The sequence below is a fragment of the Peromyscus eremicus genome, chromosome 1, assembly GCF_949786415.1.
Source record: "Peromyscus eremicus chromosome 1, PerEre_H2_v1, whole genome shotgun sequence".
NCBI classification, from domain to species: Eukaryota; Metazoa; Chordata; class Mammalia; order Rodentia; family Cricetidae; genus Peromyscus; species Peromyscus eremicus.
This window is the reverse complement of record NC_081416.1, coordinates 147553780-147575166: the sequence shown is the minus strand read 5'-3', so window position 1 is coordinate 147575166 and position 21387 is coordinate 147553780. Positions and strand designations below refer to the sequence as shown.

Sequence of the window (21387 nt, the reverse complement as noted above, 5' to 3'; positions counted from 1 at the left end):
GAAACTATCATCTCTTCTAATCAAGAGGTCTCTCTTGTTCAAATATAGTCTTTATCAATTTTGATGGTATCTATAGTTTTACTTCTCCTTTACAATGTCACATTTTTAACTGTGGTCATTAATCATTTATACAAATTTGCCAAAATATTTGTGTTATGGTTTCTTCTGAATTTTTTGTTTTCTCTTCTAGGGCTCTTCTATTATCCAGAGCCATATGATTTTTTACCATAGGGATTAGGCCCTTTCATTGCTATGAGGATGAGTTTTCCCCACGGTGACAGGAAATGACTGAACCAAATTTGACATGGGGGCCTGCAAGAGACTCTCCCAAGGTGTTTCCTGATGGTAAAGGGTTACCTTGTCTGTCCCTTGTTTATCTGCAATGCAATGTCAGCCTTTGCAGTACCATCTGCATAGTCCAGAAGACAAGAGCCTTTTTGGATTAAAAGAAATATTGTTTCTAAGAAAGCCCTGTCTACACCCCCTTTTTATATGACTTTGTTTAGCACAATTAAAATATCTGTCATCTCTATTTCTCTTCAAGCTTTTGAAAATCACCTGTCCTGTTCAAGCATCATCATGGTTATAAGATTCAATATTGTCTGTAATTTGTATTCATTTCTCTGTAGGTGCTGATCTTGCCTTTCAAAGCCTAATTACCCTTGTGCATTGTGAAATAGCATTGTCAAAAGCCAAAGATACAATTATTATTTGTCTAGCTTTTGAATTTTGTATCATTTTATTTACAACTGATGTCAAACATTGTAAAAGAACAGTCAAGCTTTCTTTTGGGCCCTGTGTAACTTTAGTAAATGACACAGTTCTCTTTCTGACTTCTTCAATCTGTCCCAAGTATTCAAAGCTGCTGAATGGCAAAGAGTCAGAGTGTGGTCATTGTATAGAGACTGTCTTTGTACATTAGCATAATCTTCCTCTGCAAGAAGATGACTTTGGGAGATTTCCATACCTCTAACTTCATTGCTGAATGGTCCTAGCCTCATCTTTCCACCAGGTCCTTCACTGTAATAGAGGATCACAGTCCAATACAACTGTAATCAAGTCTCTCCAGTGTTGTGGGACAATTCCATTACTAGTTGACCATGAATTTAACAGCTGCTTTACAAAAGATTGAATCCATACCATATGAGACCATCACTTCCTTAAATCTCCTCAAATCTAACATTTTCACAGGAATCCACTTATCTCTTATATAGCCTTGGGAATACCTGTCGTTTGGAAGTTGTTCTTTAAGGTGATGGGATAAATTAAGGTTGGTTGTTTCATAACCTTAGACTATTCCTGTCTAATTTTAAAATGTAGTGATGAGGTTAGTTCTGCTTTAAGTTCCTCTATCTTCATCTGAATATCTCTATTATCTGTGTTAGTAACTTGCAGTCAAAATGCCAATAGTTTCTCTAGTAACTTTTTCTAAGGGCTGTATGTTGGCACTCATGTCAACCAATATTTTTAGGGATCAAACAAGAATTATCAAAATGATAGTTGACATTATATCAATCCTAGTTGATTATCCCTTCATTTAATTGCTTAGTTTTTAAATCACCCATTGTAATCATACACATAAAGAACAACATTAACTTGTCTTTAAAATCTCCGGCAGGACAGTTTTGATGCTCTAAAATTATTTTGTATTCTCTCATTCCTGCAATTGCTCCTGGTAATTAATATTTTCTTTCACTGTGGATTTATGTCTTCCAATACTTTGTTTCATTGCTTTGATCCAGCATGGGGCTCTATTAGACTAACTCCATTCAGATTTCATTTAGGCTTCTTCCATGTCTTCTCATAGTTGACCATTTATTGTTAATGATGATTAATTATTCATTTTGTATGGATTTTCCACTCCTTCCTCATTCACTTACCTACAAAGAACATTTTGTACACTTCTAGATATGGCAACAAGAGTCAGTATTGCAAGCTTTTGTTTATATTGCTTGTGAGGTGCTACTGATTGATTCTGGGGCCTTAAATGTGCTATGTAAGTGCTCTGTCATGAGCTTCAGCTCAGATGCTTTTGTAAAAATATATATGAGGTGTGAGTTTATATTAATTTTATGAATTATAAATGACATTGCTATTGTGTTTTCTGATAAACCTCTTTTTGTACTTTTAGGAAATTTTGCCTGGCTTTATAAGTTCCTGAGTAGTTTATTTTTTATATCATCCACAGTATATGGGCATTCCTGCTTTGCCTCCTTTGCAGAAATTGGTGCCATTAGTGTTTTTATATTCTAGTGGATGGGTGTTTGTGTATTTTATATTATAGTCTAGTATATATTCTATATTCTAGCATCTTATTGTGTTCCTTTTTTATTTTCACATTTAATGGATATCATAAATACTTTCCCATACATATTTTACATCTGTATATCTTCTTTTTAAAATTTTAATTAAAATTGTGGAGGGTTGTGTAAGTGAGTGAATGCACCTGCAACGCAGAGAAGACGGCATTAGATTACCCTCAAGATTGAATTACAGGTAGTTGTGCATTGCTTTACAGATTTAGAAATGAACCAAGGTCTTTGCAAGAGAGTACACACTTTCAACACTGAGACATCTTTCCAACCCAACATTTGAGACCATACACCAATATACTGAGGACCATCCTCTAAGCTTTACCTGTTAAAACTCAAACCAAATTTTTTAAAGCCCACCACCCTGAAGAGAAAACATCTATCATATGAGCCCTGAAGAAGGAGAGAGTTCATTGACATTCAAATCATGGTATTCTACCTACAACCCCCTAAATATGATGCCCTTGTTCTTTTTTAACTGAAATCACATTTTAAAAATATTATAGGAAGCATAAAATAATTTTAGCTTAAGTACAAAGAGGGAAATCATAAAAAAATGAGATTGAATACATGATGAGAGAATTTACAATATAAAAACATAAAGAGCAGAGTTCATGAAAGAGAGTGAGGAACAAGAATGTGTTCCATGTGTGGAATTCTGCCTATCCTCGGGAAAATCTTAAGATCCATTTCATATTGACAGGTTAACAAAAAAATAAGTTTGCATTCAGAGATATTAATGATAAAAATAGATGGTGAGGTTACAATGTAGTGGTATCTGGAGAATATAATTCTGAGATTCTATTTCTGTTATTGTTAATGTTTAAATGAAAAGTATGTATTGCAAATACTATTTCACTCTCATCAGCTTAACAAAAATTAAATGGAAAGTAATTATCAACACAGACATAAGAAGATAATGGGATCTCAAAATATACGTGTAACAGGAATCGTAAAATGTCTTATAATAAAAATCCTGGAGTCAGATATTGGGATGACAGCTGAGAGTTCAAAAGAATAGGATAAGCCACAGCCACAAGTTCTTACTGCTAGAAAATCTTCAGCCCAAGAGAGAGTTACTTCCTGTATACTCATGCCTATATACCTTTCTGTGTCCTGCCACCTTACTTCTTCTCTTCACCCAGCAACATCACTAGCTCTTTCTGATCAGCTCTGTCACTTCCTGTCTGTACAGACCCTGCAGATCTCTATGGTTAATTATTTCTGGAACTAAAGGTATGTGTCACCACAGCTGGCTCTGTTCTTAGTGTGACTTTGAACTCACAGAGATTCATAAGAATCTCTGCCTCCAGAATGCTAGGATTAAAGGCAAGTGCTATCACTGCCTAACTTCCATGTTAAATATAGTGGCTGACTTTTTCCTCTGATCCCTAGGGCAAGCTTTATTTGTTAGAGCACAAATAAAATATCACCACATATGCAGGTGGTACTATAAGTAGCTAGTGTTACTGTGATAGTTGTAGTAATTACTTTTGTAGCCATTCAGTTTGATGATACTTAGGAGAGTTGAAAATATTCATATATAGATTTAGAAACTATCATATATACACAGTAGAGACTAAGAACTGGAAGCTTGTCATCAATGGGAAGGCTGTCACCATCTTCCAGGAGCAAAAGCCTGCCCACATTGGATGGGATGATGCTGATAGAGAGTATGTTGTAAAGTTTACTGGTATCTTCACCAGTAGAGAAGCCTGGATCCCACTTAAAAGGTGGGGCCCAAAGCATCATCACCTTTGCCCCTTCTGCTGATACCTTCATGTTTGTGATGGATGTGGACTATGAGAAGTATGACAATTCACTCAATATTGTCAGCAATTGTTCCTGCAGCATCAACTGCTTAGTACCTCTGACCAACATCATCCAAGACAATTTTGGCACTAGGGAAAGACTCATGATGACAGTCCCAGACATCACTGCTGCACAGAAAACTCTGATTGGTCCTTCTGGGAAGTTGTGGTGTGATGGCCCAGAACATCATCCCTATATCCACTGGTGCTGACAAGGGTGTGGGAAAGGTCATCCCAGAGCTTAATCAGAAGCTCACTTGCATGCCATTTTGTCTTCCTATCCACAATCTGTCTGACATGGCTCTGATATATCACCTGAAGAAAGCTGGCAAGTATATGATGACATCAAGAAGATGGTGATGCAGACATCCAAGGGCTCGTTAAGGACATACCAAGCTACACAGAGAACCAGGTTATCTCCTGCAACTTTAACAGTCATACCTACTCTTCCATCTATGATACTGGGGCTGGCGGTGCTCTCAATGTCAACTTTGTAAAGGTCATTTCTTGGTACAATAATGAATACAGCTATAGCAGCAGGGCAGTGGACCTCATGGCCTATATAGCCTCAAAGGACCAAGATGCCCTGGACTACCAACCCCAGCAAGAACTCAAGAACCAGAGAAGTCCTGGATTAGGAAGAAGTCCCTGTACCAACTCAACCCACAACACTGATCATCTCCCTCACAGTTTCTATCCCAGAACCCCAGAAAAAAGGGAGGGGCTTAGGGATTCCTACTCTCTTGAATACCATCAATAAAGTTTACTACACCCACAAAAAGTTTAGTGTTTGTTACTATATTGTAAATAATTATGGACAGTTGAATAAGTCTAATTATCCAGGAGTAAGAAAATGGATACCTAAATTTGATATTTATTCAATAAAACACATAGAGTAATTAAACAATGAACTACACCTACATATATCATTAGGAATAAAAATATAAATATACTGAGCATCAAAGAATAATACAGAACATTACAGATAATGAAAATTAAACTTGTCACTTCCTTAATACTTTTTGTTTAAAACAATTTTTAATTTAAATATATTTGATTATTTATTATTATTAAATTAAACATATTTGATATCTTCCCCCAAGTCCTTCCAGATCCTCTCCTGCTCCCTATCCATTCTTACATTCTTTCTCCAAAACAAACAAAAACAAAAAACAAGAACAAAACCCTCTGAAACCAAGAAAACAAAAGTTTAACCTCAGTGTAGCCATGAAGAGTATTGATTAGATCAATGATTAATTTATCACTTAATAATAAAGCCTCAGAATGCAAATTCATAATGCTTGGTGTTCCTACCTATAATGGGAGTGCAATCTGGGAAAAGCACTTACTTAGAGGGATGATGACTGTAGATGAATTTCTAAATGGTCTTACTAAATGATAAACATAGAGCCAGATATAGGGGTGAAAGGCTTAGAGAGATCATGGAAATAGGAAAAGACACCAGCCAACCTCACCTCAACAACTCTAGAGCTTCCAAATGCAAGTTACTTCCTGTCTACACTCGCCTATATATGCTGATGTTCTGACATCTGATTTGCTCTCTCTGTCCAGCTACATCACTTCCTCTTCCTGCCCAGCTCTGTCACTGCCTGTCTGTCTGTACAGACCACCAGACATCAATGGTTAACTAGTGTTGGAATTTAGGCATGTGCCACCACACCTCGATCTGTTTCCAGTGTGGCCTTGAACTCACAGAGATCCAGACAGATTCCTGCCTGCCAAGTGATAGGTTAAAGGCAGGTGTTACCATTGCCTGACTTCTTTGTTTACTTATAATGGCTGTTCTTATTTCCTCTGATCTCCAGGCAAATTTATTTTTTAAAGCACAAAAAAAAATCACCAGATTTCCCCTTTTTCTAATGAAAAAATTAAAAAACAGTTATAACTAATATAAGAAAAACTGTATACAATAAGTACAATAACTGTACACAATATATATGAGATAAAAACATCAACAATGTCCAGGCCATTTACATTTGACAAATTCCATGAAAATATTCCATTCTATCCCCTTTTGGTGAGTCCAAAAATGTACCTAATTCACTTTCTATCCTATCTTGTGTTACCAACAGAAAACTATCTTATTATGTCTTTCAAACGTATACACTTAACACCTCTTAATGAGTTTCTTTTCTGAAATTTTTTAACAAGGAAAACTATAATTACAACTATTTAATCAACTCCCTCAACACCCGAGAAGGAAATAATATTACCAACTAACACGGGATGTGCAAACAAGTGACTTCCAAAAACAAATGTGAGTTTTGACAAAAACAGCTAGATTCCTTCACAGTCTCCCGAGGTTTCTCTGCATGCTGGAGCATCATCTTCGGCCTATAGGCTTAGCATATCTCACAGATTCATTTGTGAAGTAGGATGTATGGAAGGCCTACAAGTCATCCTCACATGTGCTGCAAGTATTCCTTGTATCAGATAACTTGAATTCTGCCAGTGTCCTGTCATGATTCAGGAATTTAAACTCTGGAAATTGCTGATGTTTTTGGAATTTGGCTTACTACTCTGATCTCCAGGCAAGCTTTATTTATTAAAGCACAAATAAAATATCACCACATTTCAGCACAAATAAAATATCACCACAGATGACCTCCTTCCTCTGCTGAGCAATCATCTCAGATGACCCTCCTATTGTCATGTTGTGTACCTAAGTGCTTCCTGCTGCTCAACAAAGCTGTCTTTGGTCTTTATTTCAATGTCCTACCAACAAACATCAATTATTGTGAACACACAAATAATTCTGAATATACTCAGGACTGTCTACCAAAGAGATTTATGAATATTAAAAATTTCTCCATCATTTGGTCTGTGCCTGTTCTAATTTTTCCTGTTGCATTTGAATTTTTATTTTCTACATCACCCAAATTATCCAACACTATAGCTGCATGTATACACTCACTCCTAAAAAGAGAATACCAAGGCCTAACACAAACTGTGTTTGAAGCTGTAAAATTGTTCCCATCTTGAATTTCTAATGTTCTGTGAGATGTTTCTGTCTTTTTTAAGTACATAATTCTATTATATTAAATAGAGAAACTGTGAATGGTTCTTTTTCTCTTGATTTATTACTTTTACTAAGGTTTCAAGCACAATGATGAAGAAAAGAGGGATGGAGGATGTGCTTGTCTTATTCATAAGTTCAAGAGGTGATGTCATTTAGTAAACCGCTGGCTGTAATATATCACCTTTACTAACTTAGGGTATCATGTTCCTGTTCCAAATTTCTTCAGAGTTTTCATCCTGAGAAGACATTCAATTTTGCCTTTTTTTTCTTTTTTTATTACTATAAGACATGTTTGCTCCTGGCAGCACCAAACTATATCAGAGAAGATATGGGCACTGAAGAACCTCAACATGGAGTTAACTTTCACTGCAGCAAAAGTTAACCACTGGGCAAGAAAGTGCCCTCCCATTGACTGCAAATGGACAAGCAAGACACAAAACAAAGGAATGCCAAGACAAGTATGGTTGCACTTTCTTTTGGCAACGGGTGTCCTCTGAGGCCAGGGAAATATGGCAGCATCGCTGAAGTGGCCTTTGCAATCCAGAAAAGGTACAGTGCTCCTTCTTTTGAAGGCAGCTGAACACACAGTGGGCTGATGGCTCCTGGTGTGCGGTGGAACAGTAGCTGGGACAGTTATTCTTGGAGGGGTAAATAAACTGATGGAGTCTGGCCTCTACATAGTAGACTAGCAATTAATAAAGGAGATGAAGCCACCCACAAACTGAGAAGAATGGGAAACCTAATTCCAAAAGCACCAGCAGTTTCCAGAATTTAAGATGCTGAATCATGACATGACACTGGTGGAATTCAAGTTTACCTGGGACATGGAATATTCACACTAAATGTGGGGTCGAGCTGTAGGCCTTGAATACATCCTGCTTCACAAATGAGTCTGTTAGATATGCTAAGCCTGTAGACTGAAGATGATGCCCCAATGTTGCAGAGAAACCTCAGGTGACTGTCCAGGCAGCTGGTTGTTTCTGTCATAATTCACATTTTTTGGAAGTCACTTATTTGCACTTCTTGTTATACTAGGTAATATTATTCCCTTCTCAGGAATCTGAGGGAATTGAAGATTAGATAGTTATTTTTTCCTAGTTAAAATATTCCAGAAAAGAAACTCACTAAGAGGTGTAAAGTGTATAAATTTGAAAGACATCATAAGATAGTTTTCTGTTGGTAATACAAGATAGGATAGAAAGTGAATTATATTTTGGATTCACCAAAAGGGGATAGAATGGAATATTTTCATGGAATTTGTCAAATGTAAATGGCCTGGACATTGTTGATGTATTTATTATTAGTATATATTGTATATAGTTGTACTTATTATATATAGTTTTTCTTATATTAGTTATAACTTTTATTTTAGACAAAAAAGGGGAAATTTGGTGATGGATTGTGTCCCCCAAAATACTATGTCCCCCAATAAAATTTACCTGAGGATCAGAGGAAAAAGCCAGCCATTATAGTAAACATAGAAGTCAGGAATGTTAGCACACACTTTTCATCTTATCATTCAGGAGGCAGGGATGTGTCTGGATCTCTGTGAGTTCAAAGCCACACTGGGAACAGAGCCAAGCATGGTGACTCACGCCTTTAATCTCAGCACTAACCATAGAGGTTGGGAGGTCTGTACAGACAGACGGGAAGTGACAGAGTTGGCAGGGAGAGAGCAAATAATATAGCAGAACAGAAAGGCATATAGGTATGGGTATATAGGAAGTAGGTCTCTTTGGAGACTGAGGTGTCAGTGAGGTGAGGTTAGCTTGAGGCTTTTTCTATTCCTCTGGTCTCTCAGGTTTTCACCCCTACATCTGGCTACAGGTTTTTATTAAATAAGACCTTTTAAGATTTGTCTACAGTCATGACAGAAATTTAAGCAGAAACTAGAAGACAAATATCATGCTTCTCAAACAAAAGAATTGAATGAGGTCTCTGGAAGAAAACTGAAAATTTAATTCAGTCATACAATTTCCTGAGACCAGGGAAACTGAAGATTGGAAGGGGACTGATGTAAAGTGCACCTCCATATTCCAGGTTGGAGTGAGAAGGGATACTTTTAGAGTTGTTCTGATGGACTGTGGCAGTTTCAATGTGAAGTGTCCCAGAGGATCTGCATTTGAACACTTGGTCCCAGCTGGAGTGGCAGATGGGAAGGGTGTAGCACATTGAGCAGGTGGAGCCTCGCTGGCAGAAGTGGGTCACCACTGGGGAGGCCTCTCTTCTTGTTCACTCTCTGCTTCCAAACTGTCAGTTCAATGTGACCAGCTAGCCTGAAACTCCTGCTGCCATGTCTCCCCTGTCATGGTGGGATAGACCTTCAAACTCTAAGCCAGAATAAACCACCTTGATTTTTCCTTGCTCTGCCATGGATTATCTTTATGTACACTGTGCATATGTGTTGCACTGATTAGGTGATAAATAAAGCTGCATTGGCCTATGGCAGGGCAGGATAGAACCAGATGGGAAAATACAAGAATATATGGAGAGAAGAAAGGAGAGTAAGGAGAGATGCCAAACTGCTGTCCAAGGAGCAACACGTAATGGGAGGCAGGGAAAGCCATGGAACACATGACGATACATAGATTAATAGTTATGGGTTGAGTTAAGTTATTAGAGCCAGCTAGCAAGAAGTCTGATTCATAGGCCATATAATTTGCAATTAATATTAAGCCTCTGAGTGATTATTTTATAAGTGGCTCCAGAAGCTCAGGGCAACAGGACACAGGAAAACTTTCAGCTACATTTTGGCGCCAAACGTGATAGCCAGAGTTTCCACCTGAAAACCCAAGAAAGCTTATAAAAGGGATTCTAAAATGGAGCCAAAAGCATCTTCCTAATTCATATCACTCAGGGTGGTCTGCAATACAGAAACACATCCCCTGGCCACAGCGGGCTTCAGCAGCAATATTGAGGATTCCTGGTATCTCTAATAGGCTGAGCCTTGATACAAAGAGGCTTTCCCCAGCCACTGCCTGGTGGCTTCGGTGCACAGCCACAGGCTTAAAATCACAGGCATACTGTTTAATACTGCTTCCCAGAACTGGGGAGGTAAGCATGACTCTTTGGTACCTGTGCCATGTTAAAAAACTTAGTGGGGAGGGACTGACATCCAGTGCTGCTACAGCTTCAGTTCTAGCCACACTGCATTTTAAATCAATTGTCAAAAAATGATTACAGATTCACAATAAGACAGATCCAGATGGAATAAAACTCTAAACAGTTTACATTGTGTATAATAAATTATGTAGGCTTAAGAGAGAGAAGAGAAACAATATAGTCACAAAAATAAAAGTATTAAAAAATAATATATAAAAACTATAATAAGCCATGTAAAGATGGAAATTACACAGAGAGTCTGGATTATGTTGTCTTTGGAATTTTTAACTGGAGGGAGATATTTGGTTGTATTTAACTCAGGCTGATGAGTTTTATATATATATATGGTATCTTTGTTTCAAAATTTATGTCTAAGGATATGTTGCTTTGGAAAAGAGGTTTTCCTTCTCTTTCCACAGAAGATGAGAAGCTATAGATTCCTTCTAGGTTAATATAGTTCCATCAAGAAAGACCCCCTGAGGTCTCCAGATGATCCTCAAGGCAAATGGCTCAGGGAATATAGCCTCACAGAATACTCCAGTCAGGACTTGACCATAATCCTAAAATTTTTTTTGAGTCCCCATAAGACTACCAACAGCAGGAAGTTGCCTAGAAAACTACACCCACATTGCCAAAAATGGATTATGGATGTTTATCTTTGTTTAGGGTGTTGGTTACAAACTTATTGGTCATAGTCAATGTCTTTCTAAAAGAAGAAAGGGGATTATGATATAAAAATGATGGGGAAAGGGGGTAGATTATTAAGTCTACTTTAATCAAAAAAACCCCAACTGTTAAACTTACATATTTTGCATCAATGTGGATTTTAGTTTAATTTTGTTATACTGTATGTATATTTCTACTCTTGTTTAGGGTATTATGTTTATGCAGCTCATTTAATAATGAAATATGTAATTAAAAAGAAATAACAATTAATAGTTATCTATAATAGCAAACTTATGGTCATGTTAGGTATGATTTCAAGGTCATACAGATATATATTTCAGATAGGCAATCTTTAAACACTTCAAAGACGTATAGAATGTGGCATTTAAAATGTTTTAAGGACTTAGACTTTTCTCGACAGTGAGACACATCTGCTCCTAGCATCACCAATTACTTCAAAGAGGATGATGGGCATCGAAGAAACTCCATATGGAGTTTGTTTTCCTTATGACAAAAGCTAGCCATGTAGACAAAGAAAGTGCCCTTGCCTCAACTGCTGACACTATGCTGTACAAATTGGACAAGCAGGACACAAAAGAAAGTGATTGTAGAACTTCACCAAGACAAGGTGGGACAGTCCTTCAAAAATAAGTGTCCTTCAAAAATAAGCTTCACAGATAAGTCTGTCAGATATGCTAGGTCTGCAGGCTGAAGATGGATGCCCCAACATTGTACAGGAAATCTGATTGACTGTTCAAGCAGCATGATGTCCCTGTTATTAGGTAATATTACATCCTTCTGGAGTCTTTGATGGAGTTGAAGACTAGATAGTTATAGTTATATTTCTCCTTGCTTATTATAAAAGATAAATTACATATAAAACTTCAGACTTAGAAAAATAGATTAGGTGGTAGAATATTTTCTAATTTTGCCAAATATAGACTAGACATTGTAACTGTAATTCTTGCTTGATAACTGTTTTGTTATATGTAACTTTACTATGTCAAAGTTAAAACCTTCCTTTTTGATTATACAGTAAAGAGATGTCTTTCTGTACTTTGTTTTGCTCTGATTGGTTGATAAATAAGGCTGCATTGTCTATGGCAGGCCAGGATGGAGCCAGGCAGGAAAATCCAAGAGAGATAGTGAAAGGAAAAAGGAGTGTAGCTAGAGTTTTCCTGCCTGGCCCACAGTCAGGGCAACTCTCTCTCACCTGCCAGTCCCACAGCCACTCAGACCTTGCCAAGTAAACACAGAGACTTATATTGGTTACAAACTGTATGGCCGTGGCAGGCTTCTTGCTAACTGTTCTTACAGCTTAAATTAATTCATTTCCATAAATCTATACCTTGCCACATGGCTCGTGGCTTACCAGGATCTTCACATGCAGTTTGTCATGGTGGCGGCTGGCAGTGTCTCTCTGACTCAGCCTTCCACTTCCCAGCTTTATTCTCCTCCTTGTCCCACCTACACTTCCTGCCTAGCCAATGGCCAATCAGTGTTTTATTTATTGACTAATCAGCAACACATTTGCCATACAGAACATCCCACAGCAAAGGAGAGTAAGGGGGATGCTAAACAACTGTCCAAGGAGCAATAGGACACATGTAAAGACACAGAACATGTGGCAATACGCAGATTAATAGAAATGAATAAATTTAAGATGAAAGAGCTAGCTAGCAAGAAGCCTGCCATAGGCCATATAGTTGGTAATTAATATAAGCCTCGGGGTGATTATTTTATAACCAGCTGTGGGACCTTAGAGCAGGGCAGGACACAGAAAAATTTCAAGCTACGATGGTCTGTGACTCAAGTGTGTGATGTCTTCATCAATAGGGTCTTAGCATCAAGTTCTAGAGAGTGAATAAGGGCATTGGCAATAACCTGTAGTGTTTGTGGCTTGGGAGATTATAGAACCCCACTGATCAACAACTTAAAAAGGGTAACCTATACCTAGCACTGGGCATTATATTTGACAGCCTATATTGTCTAGGGAGATACTGTTTCGTCCATTGCAGAGCAACTCCATTTATAAATGTGTATGTGTGTGTGTATTTTATTTATTAGAAATATATATTTATTTTTATAAATATTTATATCTTTATAAATACATATATGTATATATATATATATATATATATATATATATATATATATACATACAAGGATGTGACCATGGTAGTGGGTTTCCATGTGCCTTTTTGAAAGGTGTTTAATGTTAGGTACCCTTCTCAGTTCCCCTGTCTCTACCCCACCCTCCCATCTTCTATCCAATTCAAACTTTCTGTCCCATTATTCTCCTTCCCACTTCATAAGACCTGCTCTTCAATTCTCCTGCCCCATACCTGCACAGCCCCTTACCAGTTTCCTGCATCATATAGATACTCCAATTTAAAGAAATGTATCTAAAGGATCAAATGTTTTATCTACATACACAACACAAAATGTAACATTGACATTTTTTGATGGGGATTTCTACTTTGGAAGGGTTGTTTCCAACTCCATTTATTTACCTGAAATTTTTATATCTTTATGGATGAATAATATACCATGTGTATATGAACAATATTTTCATCATTCGTTCATCAAGAGATTGATATCTAGGCTTCCACTATTTCCTGGAAATTGTGAAGAGAACAACAATAGACATCAATGAGCAACTCTCTCTGAACTGGGATACAGAGTTTTGGGTATGCCTAAGACTAGTATATCTCTATTTCTGTGTTTGTATTTATGTATACAGCAAAATTTAAAACATGGATGAGATTCCACTTCACATGAGTTACAAAACTTATTCTTCAGATAAAAATTAACTACAAATTTTTATATATGTGATGTAGAGGGTAGATTAAGGTAACATGTTATAAGATATCTCAGATTTTAATTCTGTGTGTCACTTTCACCTGGTTATTATTTAGCATTAATACATCATTGTGTTAGTTTATGGTGCAAGTTTTCTCATTCTTGCCAAGTTTCTTACCAGTAGAAGAAATATGCTTTACACTAACTCAAGGTTCATAATGAATTTTTCTTTAAGCATCCTGATGCTGTGAAAGAGAATAATAACTACCAAGTTTAGAAATTATAGAGTGGGTCATGGAAGAAGAAACGCAAGTGAGAACCTATAACTCTTTCTATATTTTATTTATCTTCTTCAAAGGACTAGTAGAAGAAAACATGACAAATTTTTAAGTATTACTTAATTGTAATAGAATAAATGAATGCTTATATTTTCTTTTGGGGTTCTAGTAAACCACCTCCTCTACCACTCAAATAATGTATTCATAGTGATGGTGACATATATGTAGGTATTCAGTCCCACACACTGACTTTTCAGTTGTTCTGCAACATTTTAATCTAAATTAATTATAGAGTAAAACAAAGTTGTAAAGTAATAGATAATGTATTGGTATGCCCTCTAACTACCTTGTAGTCATGTGAACCCCTACACTGATATAATACATTAACAGAAAGGGTACTTGATGTTGGTGAAACAAAATTACCTATACTGTAGATCCCACTGAGACTGCATCATTTTGAACATCTCATGTGTTACTGGGTTCTGGACAGGACCAAGGCTAGATATTGGAGCATGTGCAGAGGAAAGATCCTGTCTCCATACAGGAAGCAACGAAACCCAAGTAAGGTCAGGCATACTCCTATTATGACAACTCTCAAACACCACGATAGGTTGTGAACCCAGGACCAAGTCCCCTAAGGACCAGCCTTTAGGATTCACCTTGTAAAAGCCCCACAGACCCTCCCAAAGCTATCATTCTTGATGAACAAGTGTCCACTACATGGTGGACATAGTTAAGCCACATCCAAAGAACAACATTCTTCCCATGGCCTCCAATGTACTTGTCCCTCTTGTCTTCAAAATTAAATAATATTTTTAAAAAACTAGGAATGAACCAAAGGTGCCTGTGCTTAGAAGAATATAAAGTTAATTCATAGAAGAAAATGCTTAAAAATTCCAAGCATTTACACTCTAAGAACATAAAGATTAACAAATTTATGAAATAGGTTATATGAACTGATACACATGCTGAAATCTGCATTTCACAAGACAGGTGGGCCAACACATTTCTTTTTACTGATGAAATAAAATAAAAGTAAAATTTCTGTTCATAGGTGCTAGTGATAATCCCAAAGATGGGAGAAGACCACTGACCCAAATAACTGTGGCCAAAATAATTAAAGAAAGCAATTCATTAAAGCAAGGATTTTGATTCATGTACACGAGCCGCTGCCCCCTAAGATGGGGCTTAAGAAATCAGCATTGGATGTGAGGAATGCAGGCTTTTATACACCTCATGGGTAGGGGGTTTCCAAATGGGGGGAATAGGCAAGATTACAGGATCAGAACATAGCATGTGGTCAAAACAAGGTAATCACAACAGGTAGTCATAACAAGGTAATCATAGGTGGTCGTGTGACCTTTTGAAACAGAGTTCTGAGATGGTTATTAACAAGTTTTGAAACAAAGACACAATTACCATTCCTGGAACAGGCAGTACAGAACTATTTCTACTTATGGTTTCGGATGATACATAATCCAATCTTTGAAAAGTCCTGTTTAATCATAAACAGGACTGAACCTAGCTTGTCTTTATCAGTTGACTTTGAAGATTAAGACAGAGGCAAGCTGGCTCACTAGTAACAAAAATGTGAAGATGGATGAGAATTGGAACTTAGGATACCTGCAGAGGATTCAGAGGACTGTCAGCTTGAATGTCCCTGAGAAGAAAACCACACTGAGAGCATCACTGCTGTGGAAAAAGTACCAAGAGTGACACACCGTCACCATGCAGAACCCTGCAAGTCTCTATAGTCTGCTTATGCTTCAGTTATACAGACAAAAAACTCATCATTTATTTTTGATGTTGCTTGTTGTGGTGGGGATTGGCCCTTAATGGAGAGAACAAAAATATTTACAGGTAGGTAGATCAGTTAGGATGGGATGGTAGAGGCTGGTATTTGAGGCATGATATGATTATGATTCAGTAATGCACTCACACAACACAAGCTGATACTACTTGATGTTACAACCTATTATGGGAGTTGGTTCATAATAGAGGGAAGAGTAATTATTTGGACATGGGTAGACATAAAAGGATTGGATAGGAGAGGCTGATAAGATAGTGGAAATGGGGCAGATGCTAAGAAACATCTTAATGGGCATCTGGACTCAAAGATTTCCAGTGTGTAACTTGTTCACCGTATACATACTGGAAGTCACAAGGTCTGCTCATCATTTTTATAAGACTCACCTAGGTCAAAAACATTTACTCAGCTCCCATAAGGCAAATCCCAATTCCAGAACAAGGAAGCAGATTCTAGAACCAATCTGTGAAAGGACCTTCTTCAGCTCTTCACCTCTAGACCTGAAAATGGAAGTAAGGTAAGGATATATTCCAAGAATGTTCAGAGAGTTACTGTCTTGGAGTTTTCTTTATATCAATATTCCTGTGTTACTACCACAAAATGCAATATGTAGGGTCCAGAGCTTCCTCCTGGGAAGGCTTAAGACAGAAGCTTACTTTTGAAGCAAGGATATGGCCTGTCTTAAAGAGACTTTTCTTACTTCCTGAAATCATACTCATGTCTGTTGTTTCTTAAAAGAGGAAGGTTGTATGAATATTTTGTTTCCCAGGGCAAAACCCAGTGCAACAGGTTCGTTGTTTGATGTTTCTCAAAGCTGATCTGTAATGTTTGTATGTTGCATTCAAGAAAAAACTGATGGTTAGAATTTGAATAACCAATCAATGCTACAGGAAGTGTTTATTTCCAAAGACCACAGGTCTTAGGAACAATAGAAAAACAGAGAATAATTAAAAAGCAAGAGAGTGAAGTAAGTTGTCCACTGCTTGGCTCCAATAATCACCAGAAGGAATTGGTACTGGAGAAGGAGAGAGGGCGTGAGTGGGGGGAACAGAGGTCAGTAGTAGGAGGGGATAACTAGATGCATGGAGAAGCACTGCTGTTGTCAACACACAGCTGACCAAGAGAAGGATAGAAAATACAAATCTCAAGCATCTTGCCTTTTACACTCGTATGTCCTTGGAAATATCACCATCTGCCTCAAACAAAAAGAAACTTAGAGAAAAGGACAGCTCTTAGGGGTGAGACAAGGCACTTCTCTGAGATGTCATGGAGCAGAGAGGAAGATGGAAGGAAAAACTTTGTCACTTGCAAGTCTTCTTTCACCATGAGGCTTTTGTCATCAGTGAAAACTCTCCATCTTCTACCATCTTCTAGAAGGGACTATGAAGAAGACACATGTTATGTTAGGTTTCTCTTTCTATTTACTTCACTCCACCTAGCAGTCCTCCATTAGACATGCCCATGTTTCAGGTCCCTCTCTGCAGCACCACTCAGACCTCACCTGTCCTACCTTCTTCCTCCTTCTTCTGCTAAGTGTCATGTCAGAACCACATCCATCCACAGACTGTGCACCTAAGTGTGTCCTGCTGCTCTACTAAGCTGTGTTGGGCCTTTACTTCAATGTCTTGCCCATGAACAGTGTCAGTGATTTGTCTGTGCTTGAATAATTGTGAATATGCTCAGGGCTTAAGATAAAAAGAGTTAGGAAAGCTGAAAATTTCTTTATCACTTTGTCAGTGCTGGTCAATGACCATTGTTGCACTTAAAGCTATAATTTTTCTATTCCTTGTCCCTGAGCTCTCATTTTAACATCACCACATAAAACACAATCAAAATTTCAAAGTCCCATAATCTTCAAGTTTTTAAGCAATTAAAAATGGAGGGGGGAGAACAAGGGAATCCGTGACTAATATGTAGAACTGAATTGTATTGCAAAATAAAAAAAAAGAAAAAAATTCAAGAACTTTTCTAAATCAAAAAAGTTCCTGGCCGGGCGGTGGTGGTGCACGCCTTTAATCCCAGCACTCGGGAGGCAGAGGCAGGCGGATCTCTGTGAGTTCGAGGCCAGCCTGCGCTACCAAGTGAGTTCCAGGAAAGGCGCAAAGCTACACAGAGAAACCCTGTCTCAAAAAAAAAAAAAAACAAAAAAAACAAAAAACAAAAAACAAAAAACAAAAAAGTTCCTTAACTTGAAGCTCTTACAAATTAAAGAACAAACAATATGTGTCTTGCTCCAAAATGAAACAAGTAAAGAATAGCAAAATAAATAAAAAATCTAGCAGTGTAAATGCAAATAATGTAGCTCCATATTCACCACCTGGAATTCACTCAATGTATAGTTGTCTAGGACCAAAAAAATGTACAGGCCCATTCTCCAGCTCTGCCATTTACAACAAACACAGTTTGTTTTGTATTCTCTATCAATTACAGCAAGCACAGTTTGTCACATAGACTCAGGCTTTCTGCCCTCCACACCTGCCTTTGTGCTTGAAACCAGCTGATGCCTGGCACTGTCATTTCTGATATTCTAGGGAGCATGATGGAAGAGAAGTGTCTTAGTTAAGGTTTCTATTTGCTGTGAAGAGGTACTATGACCATGGCAACTCTTATAAAGGAAAACATTTAATTGGAGCTACCTTACAGTTCAGAGGTTTAGTCTATTATCATCATGTTGGGGAACATGCTGGGAAACATGTTGCTGGGGAAGGAGCTGAGAGCTCTACATCTTGACCCACAGGCAACAGGAGGTGAACTGCATGTCCCACATTGAGCATAGCTTGAGCACATAAGTCCTCAAAGCCCACCTCCACAGTGACACACTTCCTCCACCATGGCCACACCTACTGTAACAAGGCTATACCTCCTAACACTGCAACTCTCTATAGGCCAAGCATTCAAACACATAAGTCTATGAGGGCCATACCTATTCAAACCACCAAAAGAGGAGCCAAAAACAACCATAATATTAGGAAGTCTGCTGTGAAGCTGTCTTTCCAAGAAATAACTACATAAACAATACCAGAACAATGACAATATCAGTGGATATGATAACACAGAAGGTAAAAATTTCAAAGTTCCACCCCTAGACAAAGAAAGACAGACAACTAATAAATTCTGGCAGGGGCAGAGTTAACTTCTCACAGGGTTAAGCCCAGAGTGGTCAGCCCTTATTTTAGTTAGGGTTTCTATTGCTCTGAAGAGACAGCATGATCACAGCAACTGTTATAAAGGAAATAATTTAATTGAGGATGGCTTATTGTCATCATGGCAGGAAACATGGCCACATGGTTGCACACATAGTGATGGAGAAGGAGCTGTGAGTTGTACATCCGGATCAGCTGACAGCAGGAAGAAAGAATAACACTGAACCTGGATTGAGTTTCTGAAACCTCAAACTCTGACCCCAGTAACATACTTCTTCCTACAAGACCACACCTACTCCTACAAGGCCATACCTCCTAATAGTGCCCCTCCCTATGAGCCTATAATAACCATTTTAATTCAAACACCACATTATACCTTTTGCCCCCCATAGACTTGTGGCTATATCAGATACATTCAGTCCAACTTCAAATATCCCTGTAGTCTACCAATCTCAACCTTGTTTAAGAGTCCAAAGTTCAAAGTCTCTTCGGAATCTCATTTAATCTCTCAACTATAACCTCTTGTAAAATCAAAATGAAAAGCAAATCACATCCTTCCAACATATAATGGCACAAATAAACATTTCTCTTCCAAAATGGAAGACAAGGATGATAGTGAGGAAACATTGTACCAAAACAAGAATGAAATCGAGCTGAACAAACAGTACTCTTCCAAAATGGAGGACAGGGATGATAGTGAGGAAATACTGTACCAAAACAAGACTGAAAACCAGCTGAGAGAACTCCAAACTCTGCATCTCAGTGTCTGATGTCAAAGAGCTCCTGAGAACTCCACCTCCTTTCAGCCAATTTGACAGCAATGCACTTCTTTCCCTTTGTTCGGGTCCACTTCCTGTTAGCAGTCAAGGTTGAGAATAGAAAGCTTGTTATCAATGGGAAGGTCATCAGCATCTTCCAGGAGCAAGATCCCACCAACATCAAATGGGACAATGCTGGTGCCAAGTATGTTGTGAAGTCTACTGGTGTTTTCACCAGTAGAGAGGCCTCAAGCCACTTGAAAAATAGGGCCCCAAGGGTGATCATCTCTGCCCTTTGTGCTGATTCTCCCATGTTTGTGATGGGTATGGACCATGAGAAGTATGATGATTCATTCACGATTCTCAGCAATGCTTCTTACACACTCAACTGCTTAGCCCCTCTATCCAAGGTCATCCATGTCAAATTTGACATTGTGGAAGAACTCATAATGACAGCCCATGCCATCACTACCACCCAGAAAACTGTGGATGGCCCTTCTAGAAGCTGTGATGTGATGGTCCAGAACATCATTCCTGTATTCATTGTTGCTGCCAAGGCTGTGGCAAGGTCATCCCAGAGCCCAACCAGAAGCTCACCTGCATGGCCTTCTATGTTCCTATTCACATGTCTGACATCGATCTGACATATCACCTGGGGAAAGCTGCCAAGTATGATATGATGACATCAAGAAGATGGTGAAGCAGGCAACCAAAGGCCCACTAAAGGACATCCCAGGCTATCCTGAGAACCAGGTTGTCGCTTGCAACTTTAAAAGTGATACCTACTCTTGTTTCTTTGATGTGGGGCTGGCAGTGATCTCAATGTCAATTTTGTGAGGTTTGTTTCTTGGTATGATAATGAATACTATAGCTACAGCAACAGAGTAGTGGATCTCATGGCCTACATGACCTGCAAGAAGTAAGAAGCCCTGGACCACCTACCCCAGCAAGAACATAGGAGTAAGAAAGGTCCCGGACTGTAAAGGAGTCCCTGTCCCAGCTCAGTCCCAAACACTGAGCATCTTCCTCACAGTTCTCATTCCAGAACACCAGCAGGAAGGGAGGGGCTTAAGGATCCCTATTCTCTTGAATGCTATTAACAAAGCTCACTACACCCAAAAAAATGTGTTTGTTACTATATTGTAAATAATTATGGAAAGTTTAATATGCCTAATTATCCAGGAATAAGAAAGTAGATACCTATATTTGAGGATATTCATTCAACAAAACACATAGAGTAATAAAACAATGAACTATATCTATATACCTCATTAGGAATAAAAACATAAATGTACTAATGAGCATGAAAAGGTATTATAGAACAAAAGAGATAATATAATATAAACATGTCACTTCCTTTTTAATATTTTTTATTTAAAACAATTTTTAATTCTCTATCTTTGTTGCATCTTTGTGTGTTTTTAGTATTAGGGTAATGGTAGCCTCATAAAAATAGGTTGGTACTGTTCCTTCTGTTTCTATTATGTGAGACAATTTGAAGAGTACTTGTATTAACTCTTCTTTGAAATTCTAATAGAATTTTGCACTGAAACCATCTGATTCTGGACTTTTTATGATTGGGAGACATTTAATGACTGTTTCTATTTCCTTGGGTGTCATAGGTCTATTTAAATTGTTTATCTGGTCTTGATTTAATTTTGGTATGTG

General features: G+C 37.9%; 2 pseudogenes; both read left to right on the top strand.

Annotated features, from left to right (window-relative positions):
- The first annotated feature begins 284 nt into the window (after positions 1–284).
- Positions 285–4883, top strand: LOC131920628 (glyceraldehyde-3-phosphate dehydrogenase-like; annotated as a pseudogene).
- Positions 4884–19781: 14898 nt separating this feature from the next.
- Positions 19782–20642, top strand: LOC131920539 (glyceraldehyde-3-phosphate dehydrogenase-like; annotated as a pseudogene).
- Positions 20643–21387: the final 745 nt, after the last annotated feature.